Source organism: Lucilia sericata, unplaced genomic scaffold, assembly GCF_015586225.1.
Source record: "Lucilia sericata isolate MDLA Ls3-8-SP2 unplaced genomic scaffold, ASM1558622v1 Contig000058F_arrow, whole genome shotgun sequence".
Taxonomy (NCBI): domain Eukaryota; kingdom Metazoa; phylum Arthropoda; class Insecta; order Diptera; family Calliphoridae; genus Lucilia; species Lucilia sericata.
Genome location: NW_023994094.1, coordinates 896,440 through 909,536, shown reverse-complemented (window position 1 = coordinate 909,536; position 13,097 = coordinate 896,440). Strand labels below are relative to the sequence as shown.

General features: G+C 29.0%; 1 protein-coding gene across 3 annotated transcripts in view; it reads left to right on the top strand.

Moving 5' to 3' along the window:
- Positions 1 to 13,097, top strand: part of LOC119616136 (potassium voltage-gated channel subfamily KQT member 1) — a 93,723-nt gene that overhangs the window by 30,450 nt on the left and 50,176 nt on the right. Inside the window, exons 1-2 of one of the 3 annotated variants that reach the window (XM_037972371.1) lie at positions 4,265 to 5,371; positions 5,481 to 5,544. The exons of 1 other annotated variant lie outside the window; for it this stretch is intronic. The gene's annotated coding sequence lies outside the window, so the exon portion shown is untranslated. Of the gene's footprint in view, positions 1 to 4,264; positions 5,372 to 5,480; positions 5,545 to 13,097 lie in introns of those variants that run through there. One more of the 3 variants, XM_037972368.1, reaches the window with a different exon arrangement.

Sequence of the window (13,097 nt, the reverse complement as noted above, 5' to 3'; positions counted from 1 at the left end):
TGTTTCACTAAAAATTCGATTTTTTCGCTAAAAATCCGATTTTTCAGAAATCAAGTATTTTTACTAAAACATTGGATTTCGCTTAAAATTCGATTTTTTCCCTAAAAATTAGTTTTTTTTCGAGATTTTTCCGAAATCATCGATTTTTCACTAAAAATTAGTTTTCACTATAAATTATATTTTCCATTAAAAATCCAAAGTTTTCACACCAAATCCTATGTTCCACTAATAATTCTAATTTTTCTCTAAAAATGCGATTTTCCATTAAAGATTCCAATTATTTACAACAAATCCGAATTTTTCATAAAAAAAATCAACATTTCACTAAAATTCGATGTTTAACTAATAATTCCTTTTTTCACTAAAAATTCGATTTTAAAGAATAATCAATATTTAATTAATAATCTGATGAAGAAAATCCGATTTTTCACTAAAAAATACAAAATCTGTTATTTTTCTTTAATTATTCCTAAAAGAAAAGCTCAATCGATCGTGAATGCGTTTCAAAATTAAGAACAAGTTTGAGAGAGTTTTGAGAGAGTCTTGAGTTGAACTTTTTCTCCTCTATTCATGAACATTTTAAAACCGCAAGGTATAAAATAAAACGTATAACATTTTTTAATATGTTTCTTAAGTTTTAGTGTTAAAACTTTTGTTAAGCAGTGTGGTGATACTTGAGTGTCAACAAGATTCTTTAAAATACATTTTAATTAGAAAAGAAAAAGTGGCACGGTAATGTCAAGTTCGTTTAAATGAAAACATATCAATCAAATAATGTTATATACATACATATAAAAAATATATAACATAAATATTTTGTTAAATAAGAAAGAAAACAGGTATAAAAAATAAATCAAGAAAAAGTTATTAAACAAAAATTCGTAATAAAAAAACCTATAAATGCTTTAATATAATTATTTTTTTATAAAAACTACACTTAGCACATTTGTCCACTAAACCATTTTGTATAAAGTAATTTGCAATTTTACTTTAATAAACAATTAAACAAGCTCACAACACACATACAATTTTCTAAAAATAATGAAAATTGTGCTCAAATATTTGTCTATATGTATGAATTTTCTTTTATTTTAGCCAACAGTTTCATATATTTGTTTAATATATTTTATTTAATATAGAAACTTAACAAGTTTATTTGAAAATAAATATCCGATATATTTACTAAAGGAATTGTCAATAAAAAAAAGTTATTTTATTTGTGCTGGCAAAGACAAACAAGATTTTCTAGGATAATTTTTTGTTTAAAAAAGTTTAAATGTTTAAGGAAAAAGTAGGTTTTATGGAAGAAAAGCTTTTCATTTTAAAACTTAAATTAAATTTTAAGAATTGAAAGAGAGACAAGAGCAATAATTAGTTAACTAATTTGACAAATTGTTTCAAAATCAGTTAGTAAAAGAAAGATTTTTGTTTAAAGAAAACTTTTCAACATATTTCAATTTGTTAAAACTAATAAAAGAAACTTTTAAACATTATGAGATTATGATTTTATCATTAGTTTCTTGTTTGTTTTTTTATTGAATTGATTTTTTCTGTCTAATCGTCATTATTTTAGATTTTGTGATACGGCACGCATGAAAGAAAACGTATGACTTTGTGTAATTCTCCATATCAATTGATAAAGAAAAACTTTTTTTCAAGATAAATAATAATAGTTGTAAACAAGAACATAAATTTGGTTTTTTAACAAACAATTTTTTCATGGACTTGTTAACATAATAATAAATAATTTTATATTTAAATTACATACTTTGGGAACGGAGCGCATAGTCTGAGGTCTTTTTATTTTCGCTTTATTTAACATATTATAGTAAACTTTAGATGTGATTGTAAGGAAGTACTATTATAGATAGATAGATAGATAGATAGATAGATAGATAGATAGATAGATAGATAGATAGATAGATAGATAGATAGATAGATAGACAGATAGATAGATAGATAGATAGATAGATAGATAGATAGATAGATAGATAGATAGATAGATAGATAGATAGATAGATAGATAGATAGATAGATAGATAGATAGATAGATAGATAGATAGATAGATAGATAGATAGATAGATAGATAGATAGATAGATAGATAGATAGATAGATAGATAGATAGATAGATAGATAGATAGATAGATAGATAGATAGATAGATAGATAGATAGATAGATAGATAGATAGATAGATAGATAGATAGATAGATAGATAGATAGATAGATAGTATAGATAGAGAGAGATAGATAGAGATAGATAGATAGATAGATAGATAGATAGATAGATAGTAATATAGATAGATAGATAGATAGATAGATAGATCGATAGATAGATAGATAGCATAGATAGATAGATAGATAGATAGATAGGATAGATAGATAGATAGATAGATAGATAGATAGATAGATAGATAGATGATAGATAGATAGCTAGATAGATAGATAGATAGATAGATAGATAGGATAGATAGATGATGATAGATAAGATAGATAGATAGCATAGATAGATAGATAGATAGATAGATAGATATGATAGATAGATAGATAGATAGATTAGATAGATGATAGATAGATGATGATAGATAAGATAGATAGATAATAGATAGATAGATAGATAGATAGATGATAGATAGATAGATAGATAGATAGCTAGATAGATAGATAGATAGATAGAATAGATTAGATAGATGATAGAATAGATAGATAGATAGATAGATAGATAGATAGATAGATAGATAGATAGATAGATAGATAGATAGATAGATAGATAGATAGATAGATAGATAGATAGATAGATACATCAACCCCAAACTATATAATAATCTAGTCCGGAGACTCTGTTTCAAGATAAATCCATTGGACTAAACTTAACAATGAGAATCCTTCGTTTTCCTTGTAAAGATGACCTTCATAAGTGATTTTCATATATTCCCCTTAATGCCTACAATGTATCATCTTGCAACTTCTTTGGAAGACGTGACAATCCTTGAGATATCAAAACCAACTCCCTAATATTTTCTCTACAACTGTATGCAATATTAATTTATGCAACAAACATTAAAACAATCTCAACTACATGACCACTCACAGGTAGAGTGACAACAAGAATAAAAGAATCACAAAGAAAACCCCAAGATGTAATGAATATAAACAAAGTAAGGAAACAAAGAATAAACATAAAATTATAGTTACCACTAGTCAGGAAGGCAGGCAGACCCAACTAAGCAACTAACCAACCATCCATCCAACCAATCGACCATTCATCCGTTCAAGCGTCTTAATATTCACATTTTATAAGTATGTATAATAACAAAACAATCATAACTAACCATACATATCCAAGACATTCAACTAAATAACCATCCAACTTACAAAACGGCAATACTTTTTTCTTGTTTTTTTTTTTTTTTTTTTTTTGGTATGACTACAACAACGACAACAATAACAATAATATTTTTGCAGATACACAAACAGACAAGCAAACAAACATAAATAAATAAATGAGACAAGTTAGTTGTTGGACAGTTGGATGAAGGTAAAAATAACAAAATAAACGACTCTGCAGTAGTAAAAAGTCCCCTTTTGCAAAGTGTACAACGCTACGCGGTACGACATTAATAAAAAAAACGGACACAAAATTCGATTTATTGCGTGTTGTTCGGTACTAAACCAAAAAAAAAAAATAAATAAATAAAAAACTTAAACTTGAAAAAAAAATCTATAAAGGAAAAATTTATAACATTTTAAATATTTTGTTTTATTAAAAATAAGCAAAAACAAAATAACTATAACAGCAAGCCAGGCATGGAAAATTGAAATTTTTGAAATAGTACTTATTTTAGCAAAAATAATACTTTTTTAAGGATGAAAAGTACTTATTGTGTTCATTAACAAGTCAGAGGACTACGGCCAAGTCTACGGGAAAGCATGTTGACTAGTCTATGGAATAAACTATTGACCAATCTATGGACCAGGCAATGAACTAAACTATGGCATATCATGTTGACAAGTCAACTTACTAGTCTATGGACTAGTCATTGATTAACCTATGAGCAAGTATACGGACTTGCCGATTAACAAGTCCTTGAACTATTCCGTGGACTAGTCAACTGGATTGTCTATAGGCTAGTCTATGGACCAAACTCTTGACTAATATATTGACTAGTCTATGGACTAGTCCATTAAATATTCTATGGACTAGTCTATAGACTAGTATATAGTATAGATTAGTCTATTGACTAGCATATGAAATAGACTATTGCCTGTTCTATGGACTAGTCTACAGACTATTGAAAGGATAACTCTATTGACTATAGACTAGTGTGTGGAACAGCCTAGTGATTAGTTTCTGATCTATTCTACTGACCAATGTATGGACTAGTAAAATGGATAATCTATTTACTAGTCAGTGGATTGGCCTACTGTTCTGGACTAGTATTTCACTATTCTATGAACTAGACTATTAACTAGTATGAGGTCTATAGACTATGGACCAGTCTATAGGACTAGTTTACTGGATGGTCTATGCACTAGTCTACTGGATAGTCTATTGACTAGTCTAGACCAATATGTTGTTGTTAAATAGTACCGAAAATAAAGTACAATAGTACTGAATTTTCCATTACTGGCAGTGGCAAAAATATAAAGGAAACACTAACAGACACAAACGCAAAAGCACATGGACTTTTACATACACAGTAAGAAAGCAACATTAACAACAACAAAAGCAAATGTAAACAAAACTAAGTCAAATCAAGCATACTTACTATTTGACGTACTAACATCTATCTATCTCCTCTTTAGCAAAGAGTAGAAAAAATATAAAAGTAAACAAAAAAAATTTGCCATATTTACAACAACAACGATAGCAAATATAAATACAAATAAAAAAAACCTCTCCTCTAACCAACCTGATTAAAAACAACAGCAACCAAGCACACACACACAAGCAAACGCAAAGGAAGCGAAACTGAGTGAAAGAGAAATTTCCAACTTTTGTCTATAAAAAGAAAAAAACTTAAAATAACAACAACAAAAAGGAATTATCATACAAATAGATAAAAAGAAAAACAACAAAACACTGCCAGGAGTCTAGAGTAAAGTAAAAAAAAACTAAAGGAGGAAGGAAAACCGGACGAAAAGACAACTATAAAGATAGACAGACAAACTGGCAGACAGACAGACAAACAGTCTAAATAGTTAGACCAACAGACAAACGGAAGGAAATAAGTTTTGTGCAATTGAAACCTCTACATTTAGATTTTTGCCACTACTACAGCAACAGCAAATAATAACTATAACAACAAAAACAATAATAATAACTACAAATATAAAAAAAATAACAACATCAGCAACAACTTGACAAGTGGTGAGTGTTAGTTTCTACATTTCTATATTTATTGGTATTAATTTTTTTATATGTTTTCGTTCTTTTTTTTCCTCTACTTATTTTTCCACATGTGTTGTAATTTAAATAGACCTAGTGCTATTTTTCTTCTTATACTATCTATTATACCTATACATCTGTGGCCAGAAATATAGGTGAGTGTCTTACATAATCAAAGGTTAAACTGTTTATAAATAAAACTAAAGGACTTACTTATATGAAAGGACCATTTTACAATTATACAATTAATTACACCTATTTTTTTGTTCACATGTGTTCTATACTTGCTGCTATAGATTCATACATTTGAGTTTGATTATTCATATTTATACGTTTGAGTAAAGGAATATACCTCCTAGTAAAATAATTTTACGTTTCTTCTACTATTTTTATATTCATATATATTTTAATGTTATTTTTAACTAAATATTAATTAAAAACAAACAAGTTGATATTTAAACATAACGATAGCACACTAAAGTTCAGAGCTTTTAGTATTCGAATTCTTTAGGTGAAACATTTAACATTTTATTGATGACATTTCAATTTTAATGAAAATAATATAATGAAATAATCGAGACTATAGAGAATATACCATTCTATAGTCATGACTAAAGACAAACTTCTAGTCGAAACTATACCTATAGTCAAGACTATAGACTGATCTATATTCAAGACTATAGACTGATCTATAGTCAAGACTATAGACTGATCTATAGTCAAGACTATAGACTGGTCTATAGTCAAGACTATAGACTGATCTATAGTCAAGACTATAGACTGATCTATAGTCAAGACTATAGACTGATCTATAGTCAAGACTATAGACTGGTCTATAGTCAAGACTATAGACTGATCTATAGTCAAGACTATAGACTGATCTATAGTCAAGACTATAGACTGATCTATAGTCAAGACTATAGACTGATCTATAGTCAAGACTATAGACTGATCTATAATCGAGACTATAGACTGATCTATAGTCGAGACTATAGATTGATCTATAGTCAAGACTATAGACTGATCTATAGTCGATACTATAGACTGATCTATAGTCAAGACTATAGACTGATCTATAGCCAAGACTATAGACTGATCTATAGTCAAGACTATAGAATGATCTATAATCGATACTATAGACTGATCTATAATCGAGACTATAGACTGATCTATAGTCGATACTATAGATTGATCTATAGTCAAGACTATAGACTGATCTATAGTCAAGACTATAGACTGATCTATAGTCAAGACTATAGACTGATCTATAGTCAAGACTATAGACTGATCTATAGTCAAGACTATAGACTGATCTATAGTCAAGACTATAGACTGATCTATAGTCAAGACTATAGACTGATCTATAGTCAAGACTATAGACTTATCTATAGTCAAGACTATAGACTGATCTATAGCCAAGACTATAGACTGATCTATAGTCAAGACTATAGACTGATCTATAATCGATACTATAGACTGATCTATAATCGAGACTATAGACTGATCTATAGTCGATACTATAGATTGATCTATAGTCAAGACTATAGACTGATCTATAGTCAAGACTATAGACTGATCTATAGTCAAGACTATAGACTGATCTATAGTCAAGACTATAGACTGATCTATAGTCAAGACTATAGACTGATCTATAGTCAAGACTATAGACTGATCTATAGTCAAGACTATAGACTTATCTATAGTCAAGACTATAGACTGATCTATAGCCAAGACTATAGACTGATCTATAGTCAAGACTATAGACTGATCTATAATCGATACTATAGACTGATCTATAGTCAAGACAATAGACTGATCTATAGAGACTATAGACTGATTTATAGTCGAGACTATAGACTGATCTATAGTCGAGACTATAGACTGATCTATGCTCGAGACTATAGACTGATCTATAGTCGAGAATATAGACTGATCTACAGTCGAAACTATAGACTGATCTTTATTCGAGACTATAGACTGATATATAGTCGTGACTACAGACTGATCTATAGTCGAGACTATAGACTGATCTATGCTCGAGACTATGACTAATCTATAGTCGTAACTATAGACTGATCTATAGTCGAGACTATAGACTGATCTATGCTCGAGACTATGACTAATCTATAGTCGAGACTATGACTAATTTATAGTCGAAACTATAGGCTGATCTATAGTCGAGACTATAGAGTGATCAATAGTTGAGACTTTAGACTGATCTATAGTCGATACTATAGACTGATCATTAGTAGAGACTTTAGACTAATCTATAGTCGAGACTATAGACTGATCTATTGTCGAGACTATAGACTGATCTTTAGTCGAGACTATAGACAGATAGTCGAGACTATAGACTGATATATAGCAGATACTGATCAATAGTAGAGACTTTAGACTAATCTATAGTCGAGACTATAGACTGATCTATTGTCGAGACTATAGACTGATCTTTAGTCGAGACTATAGACTTATCTATGCTCAAGTCTATAGATCTATAGTCGGGACTATAGACTGATCTATGCTCGAGACTATAGACTGATCTATAGTCGAGACTATAGAGTGATCAATAGTAGAAACTTTAGACTGATCTATAGTCGTTACTACAGAATGATCAATAGTAGAGACTTTAGACTGACCTATAGTCGAGACTATAAACTGAGCTATAGTCGAAACTACAGATTAATTTTTGGTCAAGACTATAGCTATTCTATAGTGGAGACTAGAGACTATTCTTTAGTCGAGACTATAGACTATTATGACACTGATTATTCTATATTTGAAGCTACATACTATGTTATAGTTCAGATAATATAACATTCTAGAGTCAAAACGAAAGACTTCTATAGACTATTCTATAGTCAACACTATGGACAGATGTACGGACACGAACAAACCGTCTTAAAATCTAATAATGCCTTATATTTCGTTTCAAATCTCATGATTCGGAAAATATGAAAATAAATTTTAAGTTACTGACTAAAAACTATACATGTTGTTATTCAATCATCATCTTCATACATGAATAGTTTGTCTTGTTATACTTAATTTGACTAATGTAATATATTATTTTTTTCAACTTGTTTTGCAAACAAAAAAAAAAAAAGTTTGAAAAAATTTTATAATAATTTATGTACAAATGTCAAGTTATGAAAATAATGACATTTATATTAAATACACATACTTTAAAAAATGTACATATCTACACACTATTTATACGTTTAATCAACGTATGTAAGTGTATTTTATTTAGAATGTACTTAACTAGTATTTTATACTTAAAGTATATTATATATGAAAGAATTTTTGTACTAGAATGTTTACTTTTACAAAAACATCTATACATGCTGTTTACCTACGCAATAGACTAATGCAAAGGTAGGGTCTGACAATAAGAGATGTTGCAACGTTTGACTTCAATTTACTTTAATCGTAGGGAAAATTCAACTTTACTTATAACTACTTACAAGTAAGCAGTTGTGGTCTTTATAAAACCGAATATGTCTGTTTACACACTTATTAACGATTTACATTTAACACATATTTAGCAATTACCCTTTATTCTGTTATAAATTCATTCATACTTAATTCAAGTATAAAATACTTTCATATGCATACGCAAGCGATGACAATGTGAGGTCATTGCTGAGGGTAATTAATGGTCACAGCAACGAGCCCTAAGGGGACCCTCCTAAAATGTCACTTTTACATACATACCTAATATAACAAACATATTAATTCTTCAACCATTGTACTCAATTCCTTTTCACAAATATATTTATAGAAAATAACAAAAAAGCTGTAGAAAAGAAAAAAAAACAGCTTAAAACATTATTAATAATATATTTTACTGGTCTGTTGAAAATAAACAAAAAGTGGCCTTCTTACAACGTCCTCAATGAATTGAGATGCTACTGTTACTTTACTAAGTCAAATTATTATATAGAAGTTTTACAATAAGAACCCAGCAAAAAAAGTGTGGAAAAAGATGTAGAATTTTCATCACAACTAGTAACCCGAAGTGCTTCAAATTCAGGTGAAAAACCTATGAATTTTACATTAGCGTGTCATTGGAGGGATGTTGTTCATTTTTGACAACTTTGAACTACATCTAATCTTATCTTTAGAAGCTGTAAAAATCCGATATTTGTATGCAAAAATAAACCACATTCTTTCAATGAAACGCTTATGTAAATTTCATTGGTTGTTCATCAAAATTTGAAGTACTTCGAATATGTTGTTTGTAGTGACTTTTCTACATCTCTATTCTCATTTTTAACTGTGTTTTCATTTGTGAGGATATGTTTGGTTTATAAAAGCGAAAAGTATGCAATCGCATTTTTAGATGTGATTAAGATGTCGTTTGTAAAGTATGACATCAATTATTTTTTGCTGGGAAGATGATTCAAGTTTTAAATTTTTTAACTCAAAAGGAATCTCTCGTCACAATAATGTTTTTAGATGACAAAATGGGATTCCTCGAAAAGATCGGAACCTATAAGAACAAGATATTTGAAATTAAAAAATACTCTTTAATATAGACTATAGACTATTCTACAATCGCGACTATATAGTCGAGCCCAAGAACTATTCCACAGTCTCGAAAATAGATTAATCCACAGTTGTGATAGTAGACTGTTCTATAGCCAAGACTACTCTATAGTCAAGAATATAGACTATTCTATAGTTAAGACTATAGACTTTTCTATAGTCAAGAATATAGACTATTCTATAGTCAAGACTAAAGATTATTCTATATTAAATTCTTGACTATTATATAGTCAAGACTTTGGACTATTCCATAGTCTTGACTATAGACTATTCTATAGTCTTGACTATAGACTTTTCCATAATCAAGACTATAAAATATTCTATAGTCAAGACTAAAGATTATTCTATAGTCAAGACTATAAACTATTCTATAGTCAAGACTTTAGACTTTATAGTCAAGACTATAAACTATTATATAGTCAAGACTTTAGACTATTCTATAGTCAAGACCATAGGCTATTCTATAGTCAATACTATTAAGATTATATACTATTCTATAGTTAAGACTATAGGCTATTCTATAGTCAAGAACTATAAACTATTCTATAGTCAAGACTATAGACTATTTTATAATCAATACTATAGACTATTCCATAGTCAATACTATAGACTATTCCATAGTCAAGACTATTCTATTAGTCAAGACTATAAACTATTCTATAGTCAAGAATGGGGTCTATAGTCTTAACTGCGGTTTGCTCATTTTCGAATCCCTATTAAAACGATCTACCCAATACTTGCTATACAAAGACCAAACCTATTTTGGATTTCCCCATAAACTATACGATTTCAACTTTATCAAATAAATTGAACAAAAATTGAATATTCAACAGTAATTATTTGAAGAGCGATAAGAAGGAATACAGAAAAAACAACAACAACATTAAAGCAATGATTTAACGCAAATGACACTATCTCTTGTCAAGGTCAGGTGGTTTTAACATACAACCTCATCTATCCGTAGTTCCTAGCAAAAAAAAACACACACACAACTGGTTGTGTTTAAATGTATTCCGTTCTGTTCTTTTTTTCTTTGTTTTCGTTTTTTTATCTTGGGGTCTTGTTGTATAATGCTAAAAATAACATAAAGCCGAAGAGCATCAGAGTTAAACTTAAAAACCCATTGAAAATTCTGCCTGATATATTATTTTCTTATGGATATCAAAACCACTAGCTTTTGAAGCCACCTTTAAGAATCTATAAATATTTATATGTGGGGATGGATATAAACTAGTATGAACCAATAATATTAACAACAAACAGTACAACAATAAAATAAAATAATCCATGGCACATTAACATATGATTTTTATCGTTAAACCCATTTAATACCCAACACTTACAGTTTCATTAAAATCTTATCACGATACGACGAGAATGTACCCTGCTTTCAAAATGTGTAGGTAAAGTTAGTTAGGCCGATATACGTAGCAAAAACTGGAGGGAATTTTAAATGACGTTTATAGGCAAGTGTATAGAGGGGGATGAGCTACGTCACTAGGTTTCGGTTTAGACGTCAGTTGTTGCCTCTACTATGTATTTACTGCAGTCACTATACCCCGAAGTAATGGTCGTAACCCACCAGATAGAATCTATAGACTAGAAACGTAATCTATAGAAAATTTTTTAGACGAGAATATGGACTGTAATCGGGACTATAGACTATTCTTTTTTTAGGATTAAACACTACAATATTGTCGGGACTATAGATTATTCTATTGTTGGGACTATAGACTATTCTATAGTCGGCTTTCTAGTGGAGTCTATAGACTATTCTACAGTCAAGAATATAGAATATTCTACAGTCAAGAATATAGAATATTCTACAGTCAAGATAATAAATTATGTCGTAGTCGACTACAGATTATTCTATAGTCTAGATTATACACCATTCTATAGTCAAAGCTGTAGACAATGTTGGAATATAGACTATTATATAGTAGAGATAATAGACTATTCTGTAATGTTGGGCCATGTTTAAGACATTTACTTGAATATATTTTTGACAAGAGTCATCATATTTTAAAAACTAACACTGAATAAGACTTGAGTACATCTACATACTTTATGCTGATTCTACTGTTATATATTCTCAAGTTACAAAGAAATTAGAGCATCAACATTAAAATAACAGAATAGGTCAAGGAAATGAAAAAAACAACAAATATTTCATTAGAATTCAAAAATAAAGGTGTGTCCTAAGCAAGTAAAAGGTCTCCCAAACATGAAACATTTTTTAATGTTACAAACAAAATGTCAAACTCATTTTCATTATTAGGACCATGTAAGGGAGGTGTGAGCAAAACAAAAAAAAAAACGACAACGATAAAAAACCCACCACAAACACACCAACAATACACTAAACGGCTGGGGTATAATTTATTAAATTATAACTTTTGGAATGTTAAAAATGTGTAAAAAAAACCGAGTGTGAAACAGCAAAAAAATGTTTAAATACTCTCAAGTAAATATTATTTTATCAAATAAAAAAATAGGTATATGCATATATATCATACGTTACATATATGATAAGAATTCATTTGGTATGAAAATCATAAATATTGCAATAAGCAGCTAGAGCAAAAAAGAATGAAAATCAATTGAACGAATTTGACTGTTGTGGCATTGAGTCAGTCAACTTGATGTTTTTACGACACTATAATAAAATTCGTTTTAAAAATACTTTTGAAAGGATTTTATTTTAAGAGTGTGATAAAAAATGGACATAAATTTTTGTTTGATATTTATTACATGAGTTAAAGAGATTTTTTTTTATTTCGCTAAACAGATATTTAAAAGATTTTATTCACTGGAATATTATTAAAGTGAATATACGGGAATAGTTTGATATTGAACTTCTCCAGCAGGTTTTTATATTGAACAAACTGACATAACTTCTTCTCAAATATATTTCAAATAAGGATTTTTAGTCCATAGATAAGGAGAGACTATAGACTATTCTATAGTCCAGATTATAGACTATTCTATAGTCCAGATTATAGACTATTCCATAGTCTAGACTATAGACTATTCCATAGTCCAGACTATTCTATAGTCCAAACTATAGACTATTCCATATTCCAGACTATCCTATAGTCCAAAATATAGACTATTCTATAGTCCACCCCAAAGACTATTCAAAAGTACAGACTATAGACTA